We start from the raw sequence: 21,595 nt of genomic DNA on the forward strand, positions 1-21,595 counted from the left end.
ACAGTGAGTTTTTTTTTTAAGCACTTCTGGCTCATGTTGAGTGTGAGGATACATTGAAAGTACAATAAAGATGTGTATGAAAAAATGGTGGATGAAGCAGGCTGAGGACGGGGGCCTGGATCATACTCACCAGTGGGTTGTCTATAGGGGACAGGAGTTACATCAAGAGTGAAGTTTTCAGAAGGCAGAAGAATATAACCCAGGCATATATGGGGGAGAGAAAAAATGAGATGAGACTGTTAGGGTCTGACCTTTGTCTCCCCCCACTTCCTTCCCCGAAATTCATATGTTGAAATCCTCTTACTACCTCAGATTGTGAGTGTATTTGCAGGCAGGGTCTTTAAAGAGGAAATTAAGGTTAAATGAGGGCACTGGGGTGTGACAATTTAATGACTGGTGTCCTTTTAAGGGAGAGATTAGGACACAGACACAGAAGAATGACCAGGTGAAGACAGGGAGAAGACAGACATCTATAAGCCATGGAAAAAGGCCTCAAAAGGAACCGACCCTGCTAGCACCCTGATCTTGGACTTTTACTCTCCAAAACTTGTGGGGAAATACATTTCTGTTTTATAAGCCACCCAGTCTGTGTTCCTCTGTTATGGCAGCCCCCAAAAACCAATATAGGGGGCACCTGGTTGGCTCAGATGGTTAAGTATCTGCCTTTGGCTCAGGTCGTGATCCCGGGGTTCTGGGATCGAGTCCTGCATCAGGCTCCCTGCTCCTTGGGGAACCTGCTTCTCCCTCTGCCTCTCTCTCTCTCCCTCTGTCTCTCATCAATAAATAAAATCTTTAAAAAAAAAAAAACCTGATATACGGGCCAGTTAGGTGAGCAAATTGTGGCATATTCTGTGATAGGCCTTCCCTCCATAACTCTCACCCTAAGCCTGACTCTCCAAATTTTAGCAAAGTTACTAAATTCATGAAGCATTTGGATCTTGTGAAGCAGAGGAACAAAGATTAAAACAGCATGAAAACCGAAGTTGCATGCAATACTACTCAGAGTCAGGATAATTGCAGAAAATTCTCGCGGTGGGCATTTCGGCCTTTGGGGAACTACATGGAGGCCATATTTTTCTTTTTTTCCTTTTTTTTAATTTTTTTTTTTTAAGATTTCATTTATTTATTTGAGAGAGAGAGAATGAGAGACAGAGAGCATGAGAGGGAGGAGGGTCAGAGGGAGAAGCAGACTCCCTGCCGAGCAGGGAGCCCGATGCGGGACTCGATCCCGGGACTCCAGGATCACGACCCGAGCCGAAGGCAGTCCCCCAACCAACTGAGCCACCCAGGTGCCCGAGGCCATATTTTTCAATCAGAAAATAAAATGGGAAACTCCTGAACTCTTTGTGAAGTCACAAGCTTGAGATTGGTGTTTAACTCGTGTTCCATTAAAGAACAACTTCTTAAGGAATTGGAGTCCTCCAGGACTGACTTGCCTGAAGAACTGTGCTCTTTGCAAGGAAAGTTTATTAACCCAAACTGAGGTATAACTGTTGGAGCAGTGAGAGAACAGAAAACAGGCACCAAACCCACCAGATCAAGGAAGTGGACTTTTAACATCAGAGGATGCTGAATTGTCATGGCCTGATGTTCTCAACCTTATTTTGTAGTGGAGCTTTTGGGCTTGATATTTGAAAGGAAGGGGTAAGATTTTTATTAATCTAGTCATTGCCTTGAAACCATATTCTCTTGGCTGTCACCAACATTATAAGGTGGGACATGAGAAGAAGCAGCCCTTCACACTGGCCCTTCAGTAATGAATGAACAGAACGAATCTCAAGCAACGAAATATCCGTCCTTGAGTCTAAAGGCAGCTGTGTCTTAATGACGCTGAAGTGCAATTGTCTTACACTAGGTTTGTGGTCTGCGTGATTATAGGAAGCACAGCCTCCACACTGAAATTCGTTTGACCTGACAAGAACTTCGGATGAAGCATACTGTTTCCGTTAGAATGTTAAGATACAACAGGTTAATGATACACCAGATAAATCTGTCAGCTCTGTCTTACTTGCCTCAGTGTGATACTATATACACTATAATAAACCTTACACAGGGCTCCTTGATGAACCCAACAAACTGATAGATAGCAGCTCCATTTAGAACGTCAGAGTGACTATGTTTGCATGTAGGAAATTTGTACACTTCTGCTATTAAGCTGAACTCAGGTAAGTCAAGGTCACCAGTCCTCCAGGACTTGAGAACAGTTGAGTAGAAACAGAACAATCATAGCCATTAGATGTTCAGGGTATAGCAAACAATGATTCAATTTTTACCTTGAACTTCTATTAGCTTTAACTTGGAGGCGTTTGTTTTTAGAGATGAATCTGAAAGTTTACTGATCCTCCCTTATTCACTTTAGGGGAGTCTATGCAGCCAAGTGCCTATAAACATTCCATATTTTTCTAAGTAAATAAATGTGTGTGAACTTTGAAAGAGAGCAGAGCATAATGGAAAAAACAAATTAGGCTTTGGAGTCGGAAGCACCACTGTATCTCAACTTTGGCACTTCCTTGTGGGTTGAGTTTGAATTGTACTTAATCTTATTTTCCTCATTTGTAAAATGAGAATAAGAGTCATCCAGTTCTTTGGGTTGTGATGAGGAGCATTCAATGATGTAATGTTTGAAAGCACTCATGTTGAGCACATATTAAATATAAAATAATTTATAATTGTTATCATGGACTACTGGCTTGATCCATTTCAGTATACCAGTAGGTCTGATTTGGGGGTTTTCTTTTTGATTTGGTACAACCAATGTCTTGAATTTTTCTCAAATTATAATGACCTTATGTTGTAGATTAAATAAACACTAAAGTCTTCTCTTAGTCTATATCATAGCAGAGAAACATTGGCATCATTATTTAAAACTGTTTATTCAGTGCCACTGAAGCCAGTTTCGTCACATCTGGTGTCTGCCAGGCAGGAAGTTATGGAAAACCTGTCCATGTCACCTAGGGTTAGGTAGCAGACATTTTGTTTGGCCTACCTGCTGTGTGTCCAGACAGATAGCACTTTGGTAGTCCTTACATTTTTGTCTTTAAAGAAGGCATCTAGTTCAAAAGGCAAAACAAAGACCCTTTAAATGGCTTGAAGACAATGACAAAAGTCAACAAAAGCAAAAAAAACTGTGTTACAAGGGAAATGTAAGTATCAAAAGGAAACAATGGAGCTCCAAGTTTGAGAGATTCCTGGAAAGAGTGGTTTGAGTTGAAAATGAAACAGGTGATAAACATGGACTTTTGGATATTAGTCACTTGTCTACATGTTCTACATAACTCATAGTTATGAATAAGAAATATGTTAATTGTAGCCTTAAGATGAGAATAAGGTGACTCTTAAAATGGAAGAACAAAATTTATTGAGCACCTTTGAGTTGAGAGCATGTTAGCTCTGTTCCTTCACTCATTCATTTCACTCATGTTTTATCTCATGTGCTAGTCACTGTTCAAATATGGCTTGCTTTTCTTTCTTTCAGAAATTGAAACTTTGAGAAATAATTACTCAAAGTTACACAATATGTGGCAGATCTGGAATCAAAACTCATCTGTGTGACCATAAACCAAGCTCTGCTCATCATAGCATGTGAGCTCATTACAAACAAATAAAAGTGATAAACTTCAGAGAAAAGCTATAAAGAAAATTTTCTTCTCCTTAGTAAATCTTTCAGTCCTCCAGTAGTAGGCAGATCTCTCTGTGTTTTTACTTATTGGATATATTAGAACTAGATCTGTGAGGTGAGAATCAGTGGGTTAGTTATAACAAGCTTGGTGAGAAAAATAAATTTGCTATGATAAACATGGTTTAAAAAATGGAACTAGAAGTTTTCTACAAAATGGAAATGCTAACAAATACACTTTCTGAAAAAAATTTTGTAAATTTCAGCATCACAAATCATTTTATGGAAACATTTTGATCATGGCATTCAGTATTATGGGAAATTTTTTATATTTCTTTAGTAAACAGACCTAGAAACTGCACTTTATGATGATAAAATAGCAAATAAGTATAACTTTAATTTAAGTGCTATGGTAATTGGCATGTAAACAATCTCCAATCTTCTTAACTTAACTCCAAACTTCTTAACCATTAGACAAGTATAATGGTTAATCTAAAGCTTTATCTTCTCTAAGCACTAGTACAAATCACATTTTTATCATGATATATCTTAGTAAATTTTTCTCATTGACTATTAGTTGAAAAAGATGATGTTTGGCTCAAATAGAATTTTGATCATGAATGAATTGAACATGTTTGGGGCTTTAAAAAAGGTTTTATAATGTGTGCACCCATGTGTACAAATAAAACTGCATCTATCATCCGTGTATTTATCTATCCATCTATCCTCTATCTCCTCTCCTTCCCCCCTTCCACATCCCCCCCTTCTTTTCCTGCTCTTTAACAGCCCCATTAATGTCCTTCTTTCTCCCTTTCTCCTTTGGATTTCCCTCATTTCTCCTTTTAATTTTTCCTTTCTTATTCATATTTTTGCTTGTTTTTTATCCTTCTCCTTCCTTGATAACAGATTTTTTTGAGAGTTTTCTGCTCTGATTTATATTACTATGAAGTAACAATGCAAATATTACCCAGCCTGATGTTAAAACTAGATCCTTTCATGGGTTCTTGTTCCATAAGAATCTTTTGACATTTTTAGTAAAGAAACATAATTCTTATATCAAGATTTCCAAAGATAAGAAACTCCTCTCAGCACAAAGCATTTTCACGAAGGATAAGGAATTTCATGATTTGGTAAGCAGCAGGAGAGAGAGGCAATTTGGAAAGAACTATCTAATTCTTAAATGGTTTTATACAGCTTATGTCTGAGACCTGCTGGGTTTACAAATTGGTTCATGGATTCAGTCTATAACCTTAGGAATCCTCTAGAACAAAGATAATCAGATGCCAGCCCCCCTGAACATCCAGGATCATCGGGTGAGATCCGAATACCCCATAGATTGACTTCAATTAAAGGTTATATACATTTTATTCTTAATTTAACTGTTATATGAGATGCTTATATATAGAATTATTGTTGTTAATACTATTAATACTTGAGAAATTTCCTAATATCTCTAAGCTTCAGTTGCTTTCATCTCTAAAATTCTACATTATAGGGTTGTTGAATGACTAAATAGATAACGTACATGGATGGCTCAATTAGTTGCCTGATGCATCAGTAAATATTATTAATATTGATGATGATGATGATAAAGCTAAATTCAAAGCTCTGGTACCCATGCTAGGTCTTCATATAATAAACATTTCACGTTCTTAGTTTCAAATATTCAGCTTCTCAGATATCTCCAAGTGGATGCTCCATAGGAATCTAAGATTCAAATTTATTTCAAACAACTTGTATACTTCTATCCCTCCTTCCAGAGCTTTTTACTCCTGTTATCTACTCACCTATCACCTCCCCCTTCCCAAAATTGTGCTCCTGACTGCCTTCTTATCTTGGTGCTTGGCATCCCCACAATGCCATGAGTCTGCTCATCCACTCAGCAACATGGATTCCTCCTGGGTTTCTCCCTGGCCTTTCCTCCCACTCCTCATCCCTCCCATCTCATTGAGTAATTAAGATCTACCTAATCTACCTGCAAATGAAAAAAAAAGAATATTTCCTGCATACTTTTTCCTTAGTAGGCACTATTTTTTATTTTTTTTATTTTTTTATTCTTATGTTAATCCCCATACATTACATCATTAGTTTTAGATGAAGTGTTCCATGATTCATTGTTTGTGCATAACACCCAGTGCTCCATGCAGAATGTGCCCTCCTCAATACCCACCACCAGGCTAACCCATCCTCCCACCCCCCTCCCCTCTAGAACCCTGTTTGTTTTTCAGAGTCCATCGTCTCTCATGGTTCGTCGACCCCTCCGATTTCCCCCGCTTCATTCTTCCCCTCCCGCTACCTTCTTCTTCTTCTTTTATTTTTCTTAACATATATTGCATTATTTGTTTCAGAGGTACAGATCTGAGATTCAACAGTCTTGCACAATTCACAGGGCTTACCAGAGCACATACCCTCCCCAGTGTCTATCACCCAGTCACCCCATCCCTCCCACCCCACCCCCCACTCCAGCAACCCTCAGTTTGTTCCTTAGTAGGCACTATTATAGTTATTTTAGCTCCGTATTACACTTAACTTTCCAATAGATGTTCTGTTTACAGATGAGGAAGTAGTGGTTCACAAAGTCTCCAAAGACAGCTTAGGCCACAAAACCACATTGCCACTTGTAAAAATCTCTCGCTAAATCTTGCCATTCTCCTTTTTTCTCCTTTCCTATTTCCTTTGGCCTATTTCAGAACTTCACTTTTCCCATGTGGCCTTCTACAATAGACTCTTTATGGGTGTCCTATAGTTTTGTCTCCCTGTAATGCATGCTCCACAAACATGCACTTTATTTCTTATCACTTTCTACCCATCAGTTCCCATCCAAAATCTACTCCGCAGTAGACCTTAACTACTTGGAGTTCCTAAATAAACCATATTTAAAAAAAAAATTTAGGCTTCCAGAGTTTTGCCTGTCTAGCGTCTCCCCTGCTCAGCTCAATATCAGGTGATCTCTGTGAGAGTTTCTCAACTCTGGCTGTATGTTACTATCATCAGATATTCTTCTAAGGCATTTAAAAAAATGCCTATGCCAAAAAAACGTGATTTAATTGTCTAGGGTAGGGTCTGATCTTGGAATTTGTTCTGAACTCCTCTGATGATTTTAATGTGCTCAGATGCTCCTTCCCTTTATGTGCTGTGATTGCCTCTACTATAATATTGATCATCTCTTGTTGTAATTTATTTTCAAGTCTAATTTCCCAACTAGAGCATGAACTTCTAGAAGACTTGAGACCACATTATTCATCTTCATGTTCTCTGCCCTTACAAAACAAATATTTGTTGAATTAATGACTCTGTTGTCAGGGTTTTTTGTTGTTTTTTTTTTTTTTTTTTGCATATTTATTGTGTCAAGTACAGACAACACCTATAAAACTTACATTTGTGCATCAAATGAATTTTTATTTTTCTCTCATTTGGTACTTTTAAATTTAAAAACAATTTAACTTATGTGAGATTCTAGAAATGATCATTATTTTGAACAAATTTTTAAAAAATATTTTATTTATTTATTTGACAGAGAAAGTGAGAGTGCGTGAGAGAGAGTACAAGCAGGGGGAGCAGCAGAGGAAGAGGGAGAAGCAGACTTCCCGCTGAGCAGGGAGCCCGATGCAGGACTCGATCTCAGGCCCCTGGGATCATGATCTGAGCTGAAGGCAGACCCTTAAGCGACTGAGCCACCCAGGCACCCCTAACAAGTTTTGTTTTTAAAACAATAGAAAAATAAATCTTAAGGGAACTTAAATAAGCAATGAAATATGTGTTCTGGGTGAAAAAGTTGATTAAAAATTATATATATTTCCGTGAAGAAACATACCAGTACTTATCCTTGTCTTCTCGCTTCTGTTGAGGTGTTGCCTAGAGTTGATCGCTGTCATATTGGTCCTTTTTGAAGGCCTCTCCATTCAAGGTATTTATCATAAGAGCTACCAGAGAAACTCCTATTATTCATTCATTTATTTGTATGCTTTAATTCAACATTGATGATTATGTATTAAGAATTATACTTCATTTTGGAGATTCTGAATCAAAGAGGTCACAGTGTACTTCTAATGCTTTCAGTTCTAAACTGAAAACAAACAAAAAACAACAACCGCACTCATCATTAGCTATGTTGATTGCAGCACCATTCTTAGATTTTCTCAAGTAAGATTTACATTTTAATCCATTTGACAGCACATTATGTACTATGCCATCTTCAGTGAGGACTGTGAACGCCGGATGTTTTAATATGCAAAATGCAAATTTCAAGGAGCAAAATTTTTATTTATTTTCTAGGCTTGCTAATTTTTTGGAAGTAGTTAATTTTAGTGCAGATGCATTTCCCCTTTTTTTTCTTAGCTCTGCAGTATCCCAGATAAGAAATAGTCAGATGCATTTCCAGTAGAGATTTGTTAAGTTTGAACAAACAAAATCTTAGCAATTAGGAGAAAATACCATATGTGTTATTGTAAAAAGTGTCTTGTGATTAGAAATAATAATGGTTTATCAATAATTAAACTTTGCTGGGAGACAGCGGGACAAAGCCACACAAATTATCATCCAAAGAAGTTTACTGATCATGTTAACTTTTGTTGCCCTGTGCACTGTTGGTGGGAATGCAAACTGGTGCAGCCACTGTGGAAAACAGTATGGAGGTTCCTCAAAAAGTTAAAAATAAGGCTACCCTATGATCCAGTAATCACACTGCTTGCTTGGTATATTACCCTCAATATACAAAAACACTAATTCAGGGGCATACATGAACTCCTATGTTTATTGCAGCATTATTTACAATAGCCAAATTATGGAAGCACCCAAGGGTCCATTGATAAATGAATGGATAAAGAAGAGGTGGTATATACACACAATGGAACATAATTCAGCTGTAAAAAAGAATGAAATCTTGCCATTTGCAATAACATAGATGGAGCTCGAGGGTATAATGTTAAGCAAAATAAGGCAATCAGAGAGAGACAAATATCATGAGTTTACTCATATGTGGAATTTAAGAAACAAAACAAACAAGCAAAGAAAAAAAAGAGAGAGAGACAAATCAAGAAACAGACTCTTAACTATAGAGAACAAACTGATGGTTACCAGAGGGGAGAGGGTGAGGGGATGGGGGAAATAAATGAAGGGGATGAAAGAGCACAGTCATTGTGATGAGCACTGAGTAATGTATAGAATTGTTGAATCATATATTGTACACCTGAAACTAATATAACACTGTATGTTAACAATACTGGAATTAAAATTAAAAACTTAATAAAAAAAGAAAATTAATAAAAATAATAGAAAAAACTTAGGCCACTGATCTTTAAAATTTATATGGACTCTAGCCATACTCTCTAGCATCTCCTCTTTCACCTTATATTTTAAATTTTATTTTGCTAATATCATTTATTTTTGCATATAATTTTTCACTGCTGATCATAGCTAAAGGACACATTCATAACTTTAAGAACTATCTGAAATTTCATCTCAGATATGAAACTTCCCCCAACTCCCCAACATGGGTAGAGTGGATCATTTCTTCCTCAATTCTCTTCTTTTTTCTAGAAACTATTACTTGTGATGTAATTATTGGCTTAGGTTCTTGTCTCCCCCTCTTGGAACATAAACTATTTGAAGACAGATTATTTATCTTTGCACATCCAGAATCTGAAACAGTGTTAGAGACATGGTAGTTGACTCAAACCCAAAATAATTATTACATTCAAATATTCTGCAACACTCCCCGTCCTCCCCACCAAATACACATAAAGAAGATACTAAATGCTGTTTTTACCCTATTTTTTCTAGGGCCCTGAACTCTTTAGTTTATCCAGGAGAAGCCATCTCATTTCCAACAGAGACATAAAGTGGCACTGACACTGAAATCACTATGTATACGGGGCTGTCACACTAGATATATTAGGTTGACTACAGTGCCAGGGTAGTCAGGCTCTGTGACTCAGGCTATATTGTTAAGTTGACTTAATAAACACTTTCCAAGGAAAGCTGTACCAATCTGGGACTACTGCTTCTCCTGGCTCACACTTTCCACAAAACTTCAATAGCCAGAGTAGACTTTATTTCTCTGGATGGAGCAGAGGGTAGCCATGGCACAGTCTTGGTTTCCTAATTTATTTTTTGCCATGTAAACAGGGAGCTCAATAGGGTGGAGGACTTGAGAATCCAGTTTAGTGGACAACAATGTATGCCATGGGAGTTAAATGATCCCTAAGTCCTAAATTGAATAATCAATTAAGAAGTCATTACTGTTGGAGCATCTGGGTGGCTCAGTCGGTTGAGCGTCCAACTCTTGGTTTTGGCTCAGGCCATGATCTCCGAGGTTGTGGGATGGAGCTATGAGTAGGGCCCCTGGCTCAGCGGGGAGTCTGCTTGAAAGATTCTCTCCCTCTGCCCCTCCCCCCACTTGTGCTTATGTTCTCTCTTTCTCTCTCTCAAAATAAATAAATAAATCTTAAAAAAAAAAAGGAAGTCATTACTGTCCCTTACTATATGCCAAGATCTATAAAAAATGCTGGATGATAGTGAATCTCTCTTCTTTTTCTTTATTTTCTTTACTTTTTCACCCTTATTTTAGCAGTTTCTTCCACATTCCTTCTGGGTCTTGCCTCAATTTTTTTCTCTTGAGCTGGGTATAATAAAATAATGTCATTTGGATTTATTTTCATCTTTTATTCAATGAAAATTAAGACATGATCAAATTGATATGCTGGGGAGTTGCTGTTTCCCTTAGAATTTTGAAAATAAATATACCACTTGAGCATGTTAGGCTCTTGTGTTTAAATGTTTAACAATTATTTCATTGACAAGTCAATTTCTCTTCTCAGCCAGACTGCTTTCCAGTGCTCTCTGATCCCATTCCTTCCAAATCTTATCACCAAAATTGTTATTGAGCACAATTCTCTACCTCTCACACAGTGGGTAATGTGTGAATATATACTTACGTAAACATCTTCAAAATCGATTCTTGTTGGCTGAGTACAGGTGAAGGTAGTTAAATGTTTATAACTGTTTATAAATGTTTATAAATGTTCTGATTGAAATTTTCACGGGAGCATGGAGGAATTCTCCTTAAACCAGACTGAAGCACCTTTGACATCAACGCTAAATCTTGAAAGGTAACCCAAGACTTGATAGTACAAGGGTGCCAGTCTCTTCAGAAGAATCCCACTGAAGGGAGAAATCGTGCATCTAGAGACTTCTTGAGTGAAAGGAACCCAGGAAATCAGAGGTGTTTAGGACTTTAAGAATGGCTGACCAATAAAATACCTCAGAAAGGTGACCTGTGCATTAATAATAGGATCTGGGATGTGTGAGATTGAAGACAGACTGGGTAGGGAGCTCTCTGACCTAGGTGTCTCCATCTCACATTGTGCATATGAGTTGTGGTTCGTGGCCAGTTAAATTGAGTGTTTTTAAAACCATGCTGACTCCAAACTATTGTGCTAGCTCTCTATTTTGCCGAATTTAAATCTTAGAATTTGTGCTCTGAAATCCTACATGGCTTGGATTTGGTCTTACTCTAATAGTCAATTTCTCCTTTCTTTTCATTTATAGTCTTCTTACAGTTTATGGTAGATTTTTACAAAAACAGCTACCATAATTTACTATCCTATGTCTATACCCTCTGCGAGTGCTTTTCCACACTGACTCTGAGCTTGCCCATGTGACCTATTGACCAACAGAACATTAGCTAACTTGAAAGAAACCTATGTTGAAAGTATTTGCACATTGGGGCTCGCCCTCTTCCTGCTCTTGGAACTCTACTGCTATGTGTGGAAAACTATGCTCTAGTTAAAGGCCGGTGTGAAAGGCCATCCTTGCTAATACACCCACCATTCACCCTGCCAGCTGAATGCAATGCCTGAGAGAACTCAGTAAAGATCAGCTTATTTTCAGTGTCATAGATTGCCAGCCCAGATCAAAGAACCACTAGAATGACCTACAAACTACAAAATAGTGAACTAAAGAAATGGTTGTTGTTTTGAGTGACTATGTTTGGAGTGAATTTTTTTTTTTTTCAGCAAAAGCTAACTGATAAAGAAAATGATATCTAGACTTGGGATGTTTCCATAACAACAACAACAACAACAACAATAAACACGTGATAGTGGCTTTGGAGACCATTCTGTGGGCAGAAGCCATAAAACATCTTGTGAAGTCTGGAAGATTGGCAAGCAAACTGCTAGTGGAGGATGGAAAGTTTGTGACATGTATGAGATAATCTTATGAAACAACTCACAAAACTATTGCCTGGAGTAATTTGGAAGATAAAAAAATGTGGACATTGGCAAGATAACTTTCAGAAAGACTTTAACATTTCTATTGGCTTCTTTTAGTTGTCTATGATAATTTATAGGAAAAGAAAGATGAGCTAAAGAAAGAGCTGATCAACTTGCAGGAAGAATTTATGTAGAACATGGGGGAGCCAGCATGTGCTGGATTAACTGTTTCTCATTTGCAGTCTCTCCAGCCATCCAGAGTCCCAATGTAAATTAAAACCTGAGGGTGTTTTAAAAACTCAGGACACTTCCAGTAAAACATGGCTTCTGTATCAAGATCAAATCAAGGATATCTGTGAGATCCTTGTTAGGACTCTAAAAAAAAAATTTAAGGTGATATCTAGTGGACTTTCTCAGTTAGACAAAAGCGCTTCGAAGATTCTAAAAAACATTGCCTCACAAGCAGCCCAAAGTAGAGAAAGGCCTGTCTTGAAAATAACCGTTGGAATGACTTTTGTTAAAATATGTATAAAAAGCACACACAGTTTTTTTTAAGATTTTATTTATTTATTTGACAGAGAGACAGCAAGAGAGGGAACACAAGCAGGGGGAGTGGGAGAGGGAGAAGCAGGCTTCCCGCCGAATAGGGAACCCGATGCGGGGCTCGATCCCAGGACCCTGGGATCATGACCTGAGCTGAAGGCAGACGCTTAATGACTGAGCCACCCAGGCACCCCAAAAACAGCACCCACATTTTTGAAGGAAGCTGTATCAGTCTAAGACTGCTTAGACTAGAAGAAACTGAGTCACTTCAAATGAAAAAGAGGCCTCTGGACTTCCAAATTTCTATTGGGAGCCGACTTAGAAAACTACTTAACTGCCAATCTGGGCCATTTACTTTTTATAGAAAATGAGAATATCTCAGAGGGAGGAGCCAAAAGCCAAGGACACAGAACTAAGAGTCATGGAAAAGAGATTGCTTGCAAAATGGCGAGTAAAATTCCTATTCCACTCCTTGTGATTCTTGGTAGTGTCCTCCCACACTGCCTTGGGGCTTGTCATGTGACTTCCATTAATGGATGTGACATTAGCAAACTTGATCTAAACAAGTACTCTTTTTTTTTTTAAGGATTTTATTTATTTGAGAGAGAGAGAATGAGATAAAGCATGAGAGGGGGGAGGGTCAGAGGGAGAAGCAGACTCCCCACTGAGCAGGGAGCCCGACGTGGGACTCGATCCCGGGACTCCAGGATCATGACCTGAGCCGAAGGCAGTCGCTTAACCAACTGAGCCACCCAGGTGCCCCTAAACAAGTACTCTTAAGAGTACTTGTTCACTGGGACCCATCTTTTTCCTGATCTTGGATCTCTGCTTCCTCAGTGTAAGGAAGTGTAGCCAGCCTATTTAATGAGTGAAACTTGGCCTAGTCACCCTTGTCACTCTACATGTCCCCTCCAACCACTAGACCTCTGAGTGAGGTTCTGTTGAAATACTGAGTCATGGTCAGCTACCCTCCTAACACATGGGACACTTCTGAGGCTGTAAGCTAGAACCACACAGGCAATCTACAGAATCATGAGCTAATAAATGGTTACCATTTGAACCACTAAATTTTGGGGTATTTTGTTACACAAAATAAGCTAAGTGATGCACACCTTGTCTAAGACATTTATCATACTGTATTTCTTTTTTTTTAATCAAAGCATAGTTGACAGACAACATTATATTAGTTTCAGGTACACAACATTGCAATTCAACAAGTTTATATGTTACGCTATGCTGACCACAAGTGTAGCTACCCTCTGTCACCATACAACACTATTACAATACCATTAACTATATTCCCTATGCTCTACCTTTTATTCTTGTGACTTATTTATTCCATATCGTATTATATTTTAATTAACTGCTTAGAGGTCTGTAACCCCTACTGTACGATCATCACCATGCTTTAATAGAACACATCATGTCTCAGTCACCTTTTTATCCCTAGCAACTGGTATAGTGTCTGGGAGATAATTAGGAAGGGAAATGTGATTGCCCTTGAAAAATATAAAACTGGGGCGCCTGGGTGGCTCAGTTGGTCAAGCGACTGCTTTCGGCTCAGGTCATGATCCTGGAGTCCCTGGATCGAGTCCCGCATCGGGCTCCCTGCTCGGCGGGGAGTCTGTTTCTCCCTCTGACCCTCCCCCCTCTCATGTGCTCTCTCTCTCAGACTCTCTCTCTCAAATAAATAAATAAAATCTTTAAAAAAAATATATATATAAAACTGATTGTGTCACTTCCCTAATTAAAATTCTAAGCTCTTTGTGCATGCATACAAGATATTCAATAAATACTTTTAAAAACACAAGTTAAGCTTTTAAAATGCCTTTTTGTTGACAAAATTAATGATTCTTCATCTCTACCTTCCCCAGCTCTAAGATGGTTACTGAATTTATGAAAAATTTATTAACAGCTAATATATATCTGGCATACGATGTGCTATCATTCTAACAAGGCAAACAGGATTTAAAACAAATACAAATATAAAAATAAGTATTACAAATGCAATAATGAGCATATATATTGAGTACACTGACCAACACAAAGGAGCATGCCTCACCTGGGAGGAGCACAAGGAAACACTTCAGCTGTGCTCAGTGTTGCATTATGAGGCCGTGCTGGTTGGGAAGAAGAAGTGAGAGGAGAAGCAGTTTTGGCAGAAGAAGCAGCGTGGATAGATCCCAAGTGGCAGGAAACTGCAAGGAACACAGGGGTATAAAACATTTTCTATGGTTGCATTGTAGGGGTGAGAAGGTCAAGTGCAATTCTTGCCTAGAGAGGTGAGACAAGGACAGATTACGACAAACTGCTCCTGACACCAAGGGGCTTGGGAACATGCCAGTGGGCTTACTTGGAAAGGAAGAAGCAGAGGCACGCCATGATAAAATGTCTGTGTTAGACTAAATAGTCCCAAAGTAGTAAAATATGGCAGAGGTCGTATCGTTTTCTATCCATCCAGATGTAAATGCTAGAATAAATGGAAGGAGTATTATGGATTTTGTTCCCTTTTTCGAATAAGACTAAGACTAAAACTTTTTAAGTATGCACATCAATTCAGCACTGTTCATAGTGGAATGAATCCAAGTTCCCTGGGAGAAGGGAAGTTTTGCTGATGAATTATCCTTGTCAAATGCTTAATGCTATGGTGTGCACCCAATGACTTAATTCAAATTTGTTGATGCTCACGAAGTAAACGTTCAGTAAATTTATATTTGAAATGCAACGTGTTTTTCTGCTTACTTTCCAGGCATGGAGAGTGTTTAGATTGCACAGATTTTTAGTTCAGTTGTGATAGAAAATTCTTTCTCAATTTCAAACTGCATTTAAAGGGAACATGATCTGTGACTCTCTAAAAGGTTATTCCCAGAGCTCATACTTGAAGGAATTTATTGTGCTTTGTGTTTGTACTATCATCATTTTGTTTAAACATGGTCTGACTCTCTTCCATTTTGTATTTCTGTTTCTCCTTAAAAATTCAATCTTAAATGTGCTGAGTGAAATCGGTAGTTTAATAAAACTGCGAGGTTGGATCAGTTAGAAGGTCTCTATTGTCACAACTAGAGAAAGAGAGCACTTGCCTTCTCAAGTGTGACTAATGACCACACACAACACAAAGAGAAGTGATTTCAACAAGAGGACTGCAAAACTTATCTTTATGAGTAGGAATGCCTAGCCATTAATAATGTTCTGCGATAGGTACTTCCGCTAAACACATCCTCAGATGCCACTCTTTCTTTATAGGGAAAGTTACTTTTTTTTCTCCTTCCATCTAATAAAGCTAAGTTCACATGTGCTGAATAGTATTGTCTGAAGTGTCGTTACACAGGGCCAGATAACACAGTATAAAACTGACATCTCTCAGGTAAGATATCACCATCGTGGGTACAGCCTTATGCTTACTAATTGCCCAGGAATCTACCTCCAGTATTTAGGAATCTAAGAAAGGAAAAGGTAGAGAAATTTTCAGTGAACAAGGAAGAAAATATTTATATGACCAGAGATGGGACCTGTTGGTAGAAGGGTGAAGCCTGGTGAAATAAAAATGAGGATCACTAAGGGCAGAAGTCCTGGGGTTGAATTGTAGAGGTAGGCCAAAGGAAATATAATTCTCCCTGGTTTAATTGGGCATTGAGGCAAAATAAACAGGAAATGTTTTTATGTCCTATGCTAACTATCATACCTATTATACTGAGAATGATGCCAGAATACAAAGGTGAAGAAACACATTTAAGACTGGTACAACGGGGCACCTGGGTGGCTCAGTCGGTTAAGCGTCTGGCTTCGGCTCAGGTTGTGATCCCAGGGTCCTGGGATCGAGCCCCGCATCGGGCTCCCTGCTCAGCGGGGAGCCTGCTTCTCCCTCTCCCTCTACCTGCCTCTCTGCCTACTTGTGCTCTTTCTCTATCTCTCTGTCAAATAAATAAATAAAATCTTAAAAAAAAAAAAAAAGGACTGGCACAACTTTTCAAAGTTCAGCTCTCAGACTCCTAAACTTTCACTGGATAAGTTGCATCCCTTTTTGGTTACTGGACCATCATTTAATTTAGTTACAGTCCCTGTATCAATCAGAATTTTTTTAGACCAGATTTCATTAATCTGGGGTCCATGAGTAATGGATGGTTTCTGAACATCTGGGAAGCAGGGTGGGGATTTTTCCTTTCAGGTCACTTCCTGCTTTGATAAAAATTGCCTTCCTGGGAACAAACAAGGTAATGTGCACATCTATAATAGAACAAGGCAAAATAAAAAGCAGGAAGAAGCAAAATAGAAAGTACAACAGTTTAACATAAATTATGTCATTCAGGTATGGTTTTTATTTAAAAAAATTATAGAGCATCATGGGATGGATTGTTCCAGTTATGTAGGGCACAATTATCATCACTTTGGGATACTTCATCAATAACAGTTTTGAGTTGGAAAAATAAATTTTACTGTCCATTATAATCATGATTATCTGTCTCTGCTTACATTAGCCTGCTTTTAAATTGGAAAATATTAATAAAGAGGAAGTGTTTTGGAGTTATCTGTCATCTAGTTTCTAATTCAATTTACATATATGATAGAACACAAAAGTTACCGATTCTTCTTGTATGGTAAGATATTTGCCAATTAGCCCATGAGGTACAGGTGAGGATGTCTCTAATTAGTCTATCCCGAAAATACATTGGATGGTGTAAGATATTTTTGTGAGAAAGAGGTTTAATTTTCAAATCCTTGAGTTTTTGTTAAAAACTTTGAATTTACCTCTAAAAATCCCTGGTGGGGATGTGACATGTAACCCATGTCACAAGATTATTTATCCTCTTCCTAAAGAAGGAAGCCCACCATCAAAATGAAGTCCTGGTTACAACGAAAGTGCTTGTGGGTTGGAGCAGAAGAAGAAAATGAAAGCTTCTGTCACATCAAAACATACACCTAAAAACTGCTGATGCTGTTTTTTATATGCAAATGGGTCAGGTCAAGGAGGACATGGTGCTCATGACATTTCAGACCTGTAACTGAGTGAACTTCAACTCCAGGCGTTCCTTTGTATGTATAGCAAGCTTCTTGTTTCAATTCCTGTTTTTAGTAAATATTTTTTGAATAAATAAATAAACTGCAAAGGCTGCAGATAATAATAATAGTTTTTATGTTATATAAATACTGGATTTAATTTCCTAATATTCTGTTAAGGATTTTTGCACCTATTTTCATGAGCGTTATTATACCAATAATTATTTTCTTTATTAAGTTCTGGTAGTAAGGTTATACAGGATTCATAAAATGAGATGAGAGTTCTTACCTCCTTTATTTTCTGAAGGAGTAAGAAGGGTGTGATTTCCTTCATAAGCCTTTGATAAAAATCACCAATAAAACTAAATGGGTCTGACGCTTTCTTTGTGGGAAGGTTTGTGGTAAGAATAAATTAATTACTTTAGTGGTAGTAAAGCTATTCAGATTTTCTTATTTATTTTGTGTCAATTTTGGTAAATTATATTTTTCAAGGAATTTGTACATTTTATCTAAGTTATCAAAATCGGTGGCTTAAAGTTGTTCATGATATTTTCTTAACTGCCTTTTAATATATATAGGATTTGTAGTGATGACTACACTTTCTCTTCTGATATTGGTAATTTGTGTTTCTCCTCTCTTTTTTTCTTAATCCATCTAGTTAAAAGTTGATTAAATTGATCTTTTCAGAGAATCAATTTGGGGCTTTGTTAATTTTCTCTATTGTTTGTTTTCTATTTGACTAATTTCTACATTTGATTATTTCCTTCTATTTATATTGGTCTTTTTTCCTAATAATTTTTTTTAAAGATTTTTATTTATTTATTCGACAGAGAGAGAGAGGGAACACAAGCAGGGGGAGTGGGAGAGAGAGAAGCAGGCTTCCCACTGAGCAGGGAGCTCGATGCGGGGCTCCATCCCAGGACCCTGAGCTCATGACCTGAGCCGAAGGCAGATGTTTAACAACCGAGCCAATCAGGTGCCCCACTTTTTTGCTAATAATTTAAAGCTGAAGTCTTTTTTCCTAATAATATAAAGCTGTAGATTTCTCTCTGAGCACTACTTTAACAGGAACAAAACTTTTTGATATGTTGTATTTTAATTTTCATTTGCTTAAAAAATTTTAAATATCGCTTTTGATTTTTTACCCATGAATTACGTAGAAGTTTAATTTACAAATATTTGAAGTTTTCTAGAGATTTTATTGTTATTGACTTCTAATTTTATTCTGTAACCAGTGAACATATTATGCAGGATTTTCATTCTCTTGTAGTCTATGGAGACTTTTCTTTAGCCCAACATGTGTTCTGTCTTAGTGAAAATACCATAAGCACTTGTAAAGAATGAGCATTCTGTTGTTATTCAGTATAGATTTCCATAAATATCAATTAGGTCAATGTTGATAGTGTTCAGATCTTTTATATCTTTACTGATTTTTTTTTTTGCATAGTTCTTCCACCAATTTTTGAGAGGGCTACTAGAATCTATAATCATTAATATAGATTTACCTATTTTTCTCTTTAATTTCTGCCAATTTTAGCTTCATGAACTTTTCATTTGTTATTAGCTATAAACAGATTTAGAATTATATCTTTCTTATAAATTAACTCTTTTGCTATTATGAATTATTTCTCTTTATCTCTGATAATTATTTTTGTCTTGATATTTTTTCACTTTATCTGACTTTAATATACACACTCTGACCTCCTTAATCTTATTGTTTGTATGGTATAATTTTTCCCATCCATTTTTCTTTTTTATTTTTTTAGACAATTTTTTAAAAGATTTTATTTATTTATTTGACAGAGAGAGACACAGAGAGAGAGAGAGAGAGCACAAGCAGGGGGAGTGGGAGAGGGAGAAGCAGGCTTCCTGCTAAGCAGGGAGCCCAATGCGGGGCTCCATCCCAGGACCCTGGGACCATGACCTGAGCAAAGGCAGACGCTTAACGACTGAGCCACCCAGGCGCCCTTCCCATCCGTTTTTCAATATATCTGTTTTATTACATAGAGTAACTATGTGCTGGAGACAAAAAAAAAAAAAAAATGTTTTCTTTTAACTGAAACTTTTTTCCTTCTTCATTTTTGAAGGCTATATAGAGTTCTGGGTTGATAACTTTTCTTTCATCACTTTAAAGATGTTGATCTGTTCTCTTTTGGTCTCTATTGTTTTCATGAGAATTCTTCAGCCATTTGGATAATAATTGTTCCTCCATATCTAACATATGATTTTTCTCTGATAGCTTTCAAGATGTTCTCTTTATCATTGCTTTTCAAAAGTTTATCACATAACTAGGATATTATTCTTTGTATTGACATTTACTGAAATTTTCAAATATGAACATCCTTATCATTCTTCAAATTTGGGGAATTTTTGGCTATTATTTCTTCAAAAGTATCTTTTGCCTTGTTTTTTCACCCTTTGGAAACTCCAGTTGCACCTATGTTAGGCATGTTGATATTGGCCTACCAATTACTGAGGGTCTCTTTATTTTTAAGATACTTTTCTCTATCAGATTGCATAATTTCTATTGATAGATTTTCAGATTTATAGAGTCTTTCCTCTGTCATCTCCATTCTGCTATTAGGTTCATTATTTGAATACTTTTATTTTTGGCATTATATTTTTCAGTTCTAGCAATTTTATTAGTTTCTTTAGGTTTTCTATTTTTCTGTTTAGATTTCTAACCATTAGTTCTTTGCAGACATAATTTCTTTCACATCCTTGGGCATAGTTTGAATATTTGCCTTTAACCCCTGCTCCTCATCCTAACATTTGGATCACCTGGGATCAGTGTCAGTGATTTTTTTTTTTCCTTGAGGATGAGTCTTGCTCTCCTATTTTTTGATATGTTGATTAACTTGAACTTGCAAATGTTATACTGTGAAGATTTTGGATTCTGTTATATCTCTCCAAATGAGTGTAGTTTTTTGTTGTTTGTTTAAGCAATTAATTTGGTCTGTTTCAAATGACAAACTCACTCCTGGACAGCAGCATACATCTCAGTTCACTTCTTCTAGCCTTGGCCATAGAGATTGGACACTGACACATACATGGTGTGGGTGTCATCTAGGGACTTAGGCATAGTTTAAATACAGACTTTGAGGCTCCTTCTCTCTGCCTGTCTTCTTTTGAGGATTTGCGTCTCATTTTCCAGTGGTTGTGGTTGCCCCAAATCTTGCCTTCTGGTTCCTAAACCAAGAAATATAGTGGATTTCCTAATACCTTTTTTTTTTCTTTTTTAGAGGGAGATTGAGAGAGAGCATATGAGTGGCAGGGGAGGGGCAAAGAGAGGGGGAGGGAGAATATTAAGCAGACTCCACACTCAGCATGGAGCCCAAGAGGGGCTAGATCGCATGACCCTGAGATCATGACCTGAACTGAAATCAAGAGTAGGACGCTTAGTTGACTTAGCCACCCAGGCACTCCACTCTGCCAGTCTTCTTTTGGGGATTTGCCTTTCATTTTCTAGTGATCGTGGTTGCCCCAAATCTTGTCTTCTGGCTCTTCAACCAAGAAATATAGTGGATTTTCTATTACATTTTTTTTAAAGATTTTATTTATTTATTTATTAGAGAGCGAGCGAGAGAGAAATAACATGAGAGGGGAGAGGGTCAGAGGGAGAAGCAGGCTTCCCGCAGAGCGGGGAGCCTGATGTGGGACTCGATCCCAGGACCCTGTGATCATGACCTGAGCCGAAGGCAGACACCCAACGACTGAGCCACCCAGGCGCCCCAGGATTTTCTATTACATTTTTAACCATCCTTCCTGGCACAGACTGTGAAGGCCCTTCAGAGTAGAAGCCCTGAAAGAAAAATGGAAAATGTACCCAGTGCTGCTCCCTTCCTCCAAGTTGTAATTCCCGTCCAAAATTTGCTGCTGTCTTCTCCTTCCTTCTCCTCTCCTTGCTCCTCTTCTTCTTTGCTTTCCAGAGAACTTTTATAGGTTTTTTTTTATATATATATAATTATGTCAGTATGTATCATTGTTATCTGAGGAGGATCAGTCTAGCAAGAGCTTACTTGACCATTATTAGAAGTGGAATGCATAGAATTGATATCCCAGAAGAAATTACATTTTCTTTAGAAAGAAAAGAAAGGTCTGTCCCCAGAACAAATGTTTTGGGAAGCATTTAATAATTACCTAAATATCTTATTTTTTAAGATTTTATTTTTAAGTAATCTCTACACCCAGTGCAGGACTTGATTTCACAACCCTGAGATCAAAAGTC

The 21,595-nt window shown here is 37.5% G+C and overlaps 1 long non-coding RNA gene across 2 annotated transcripts in view; it reads right to left on the bottom strand.

Moving 5' to 3' along the window:
- Positions 1-14,545, bottom strand: part of LOC123848147 (uncharacterized) — an 83,587-nt gene extending 69,042 nt beyond the window's left edge. The window contains exons 1-2 of one of the 2 annotated variants that reach the window (XR_008506517.2): positions 14,435-14,545; positions 7,431-7,539 (exon numbers count right to left, since the gene is read on the bottom strand). This is a non-coding gene — a long non-coding RNA (uncharacterized LOC123848147). The remainder of the gene's footprint in view (positions 1-7,430; positions 7,540-14,434) is intronic. The other variant, XR_010408711.1, reaches the window with a different exon arrangement.
- Between the last annotated feature and the right edge of the window lie 7,050 nt (positions 14,546-21,595).

This window comes from Mirounga angustirostris, unplaced genomic scaffold, assembly GCF_029215605.1.
Source record: "Mirounga angustirostris isolate CCGP_5_RB_7025 unplaced genomic scaffold, mMirAng1.0.hap1 SCAF_2, whole genome shotgun sequence".
NCBI classification, from domain to species: domain Eukaryota; kingdom Metazoa; phylum Chordata; class Mammalia; order Carnivora; family Phocidae; genus Mirounga; species Mirounga angustirostris.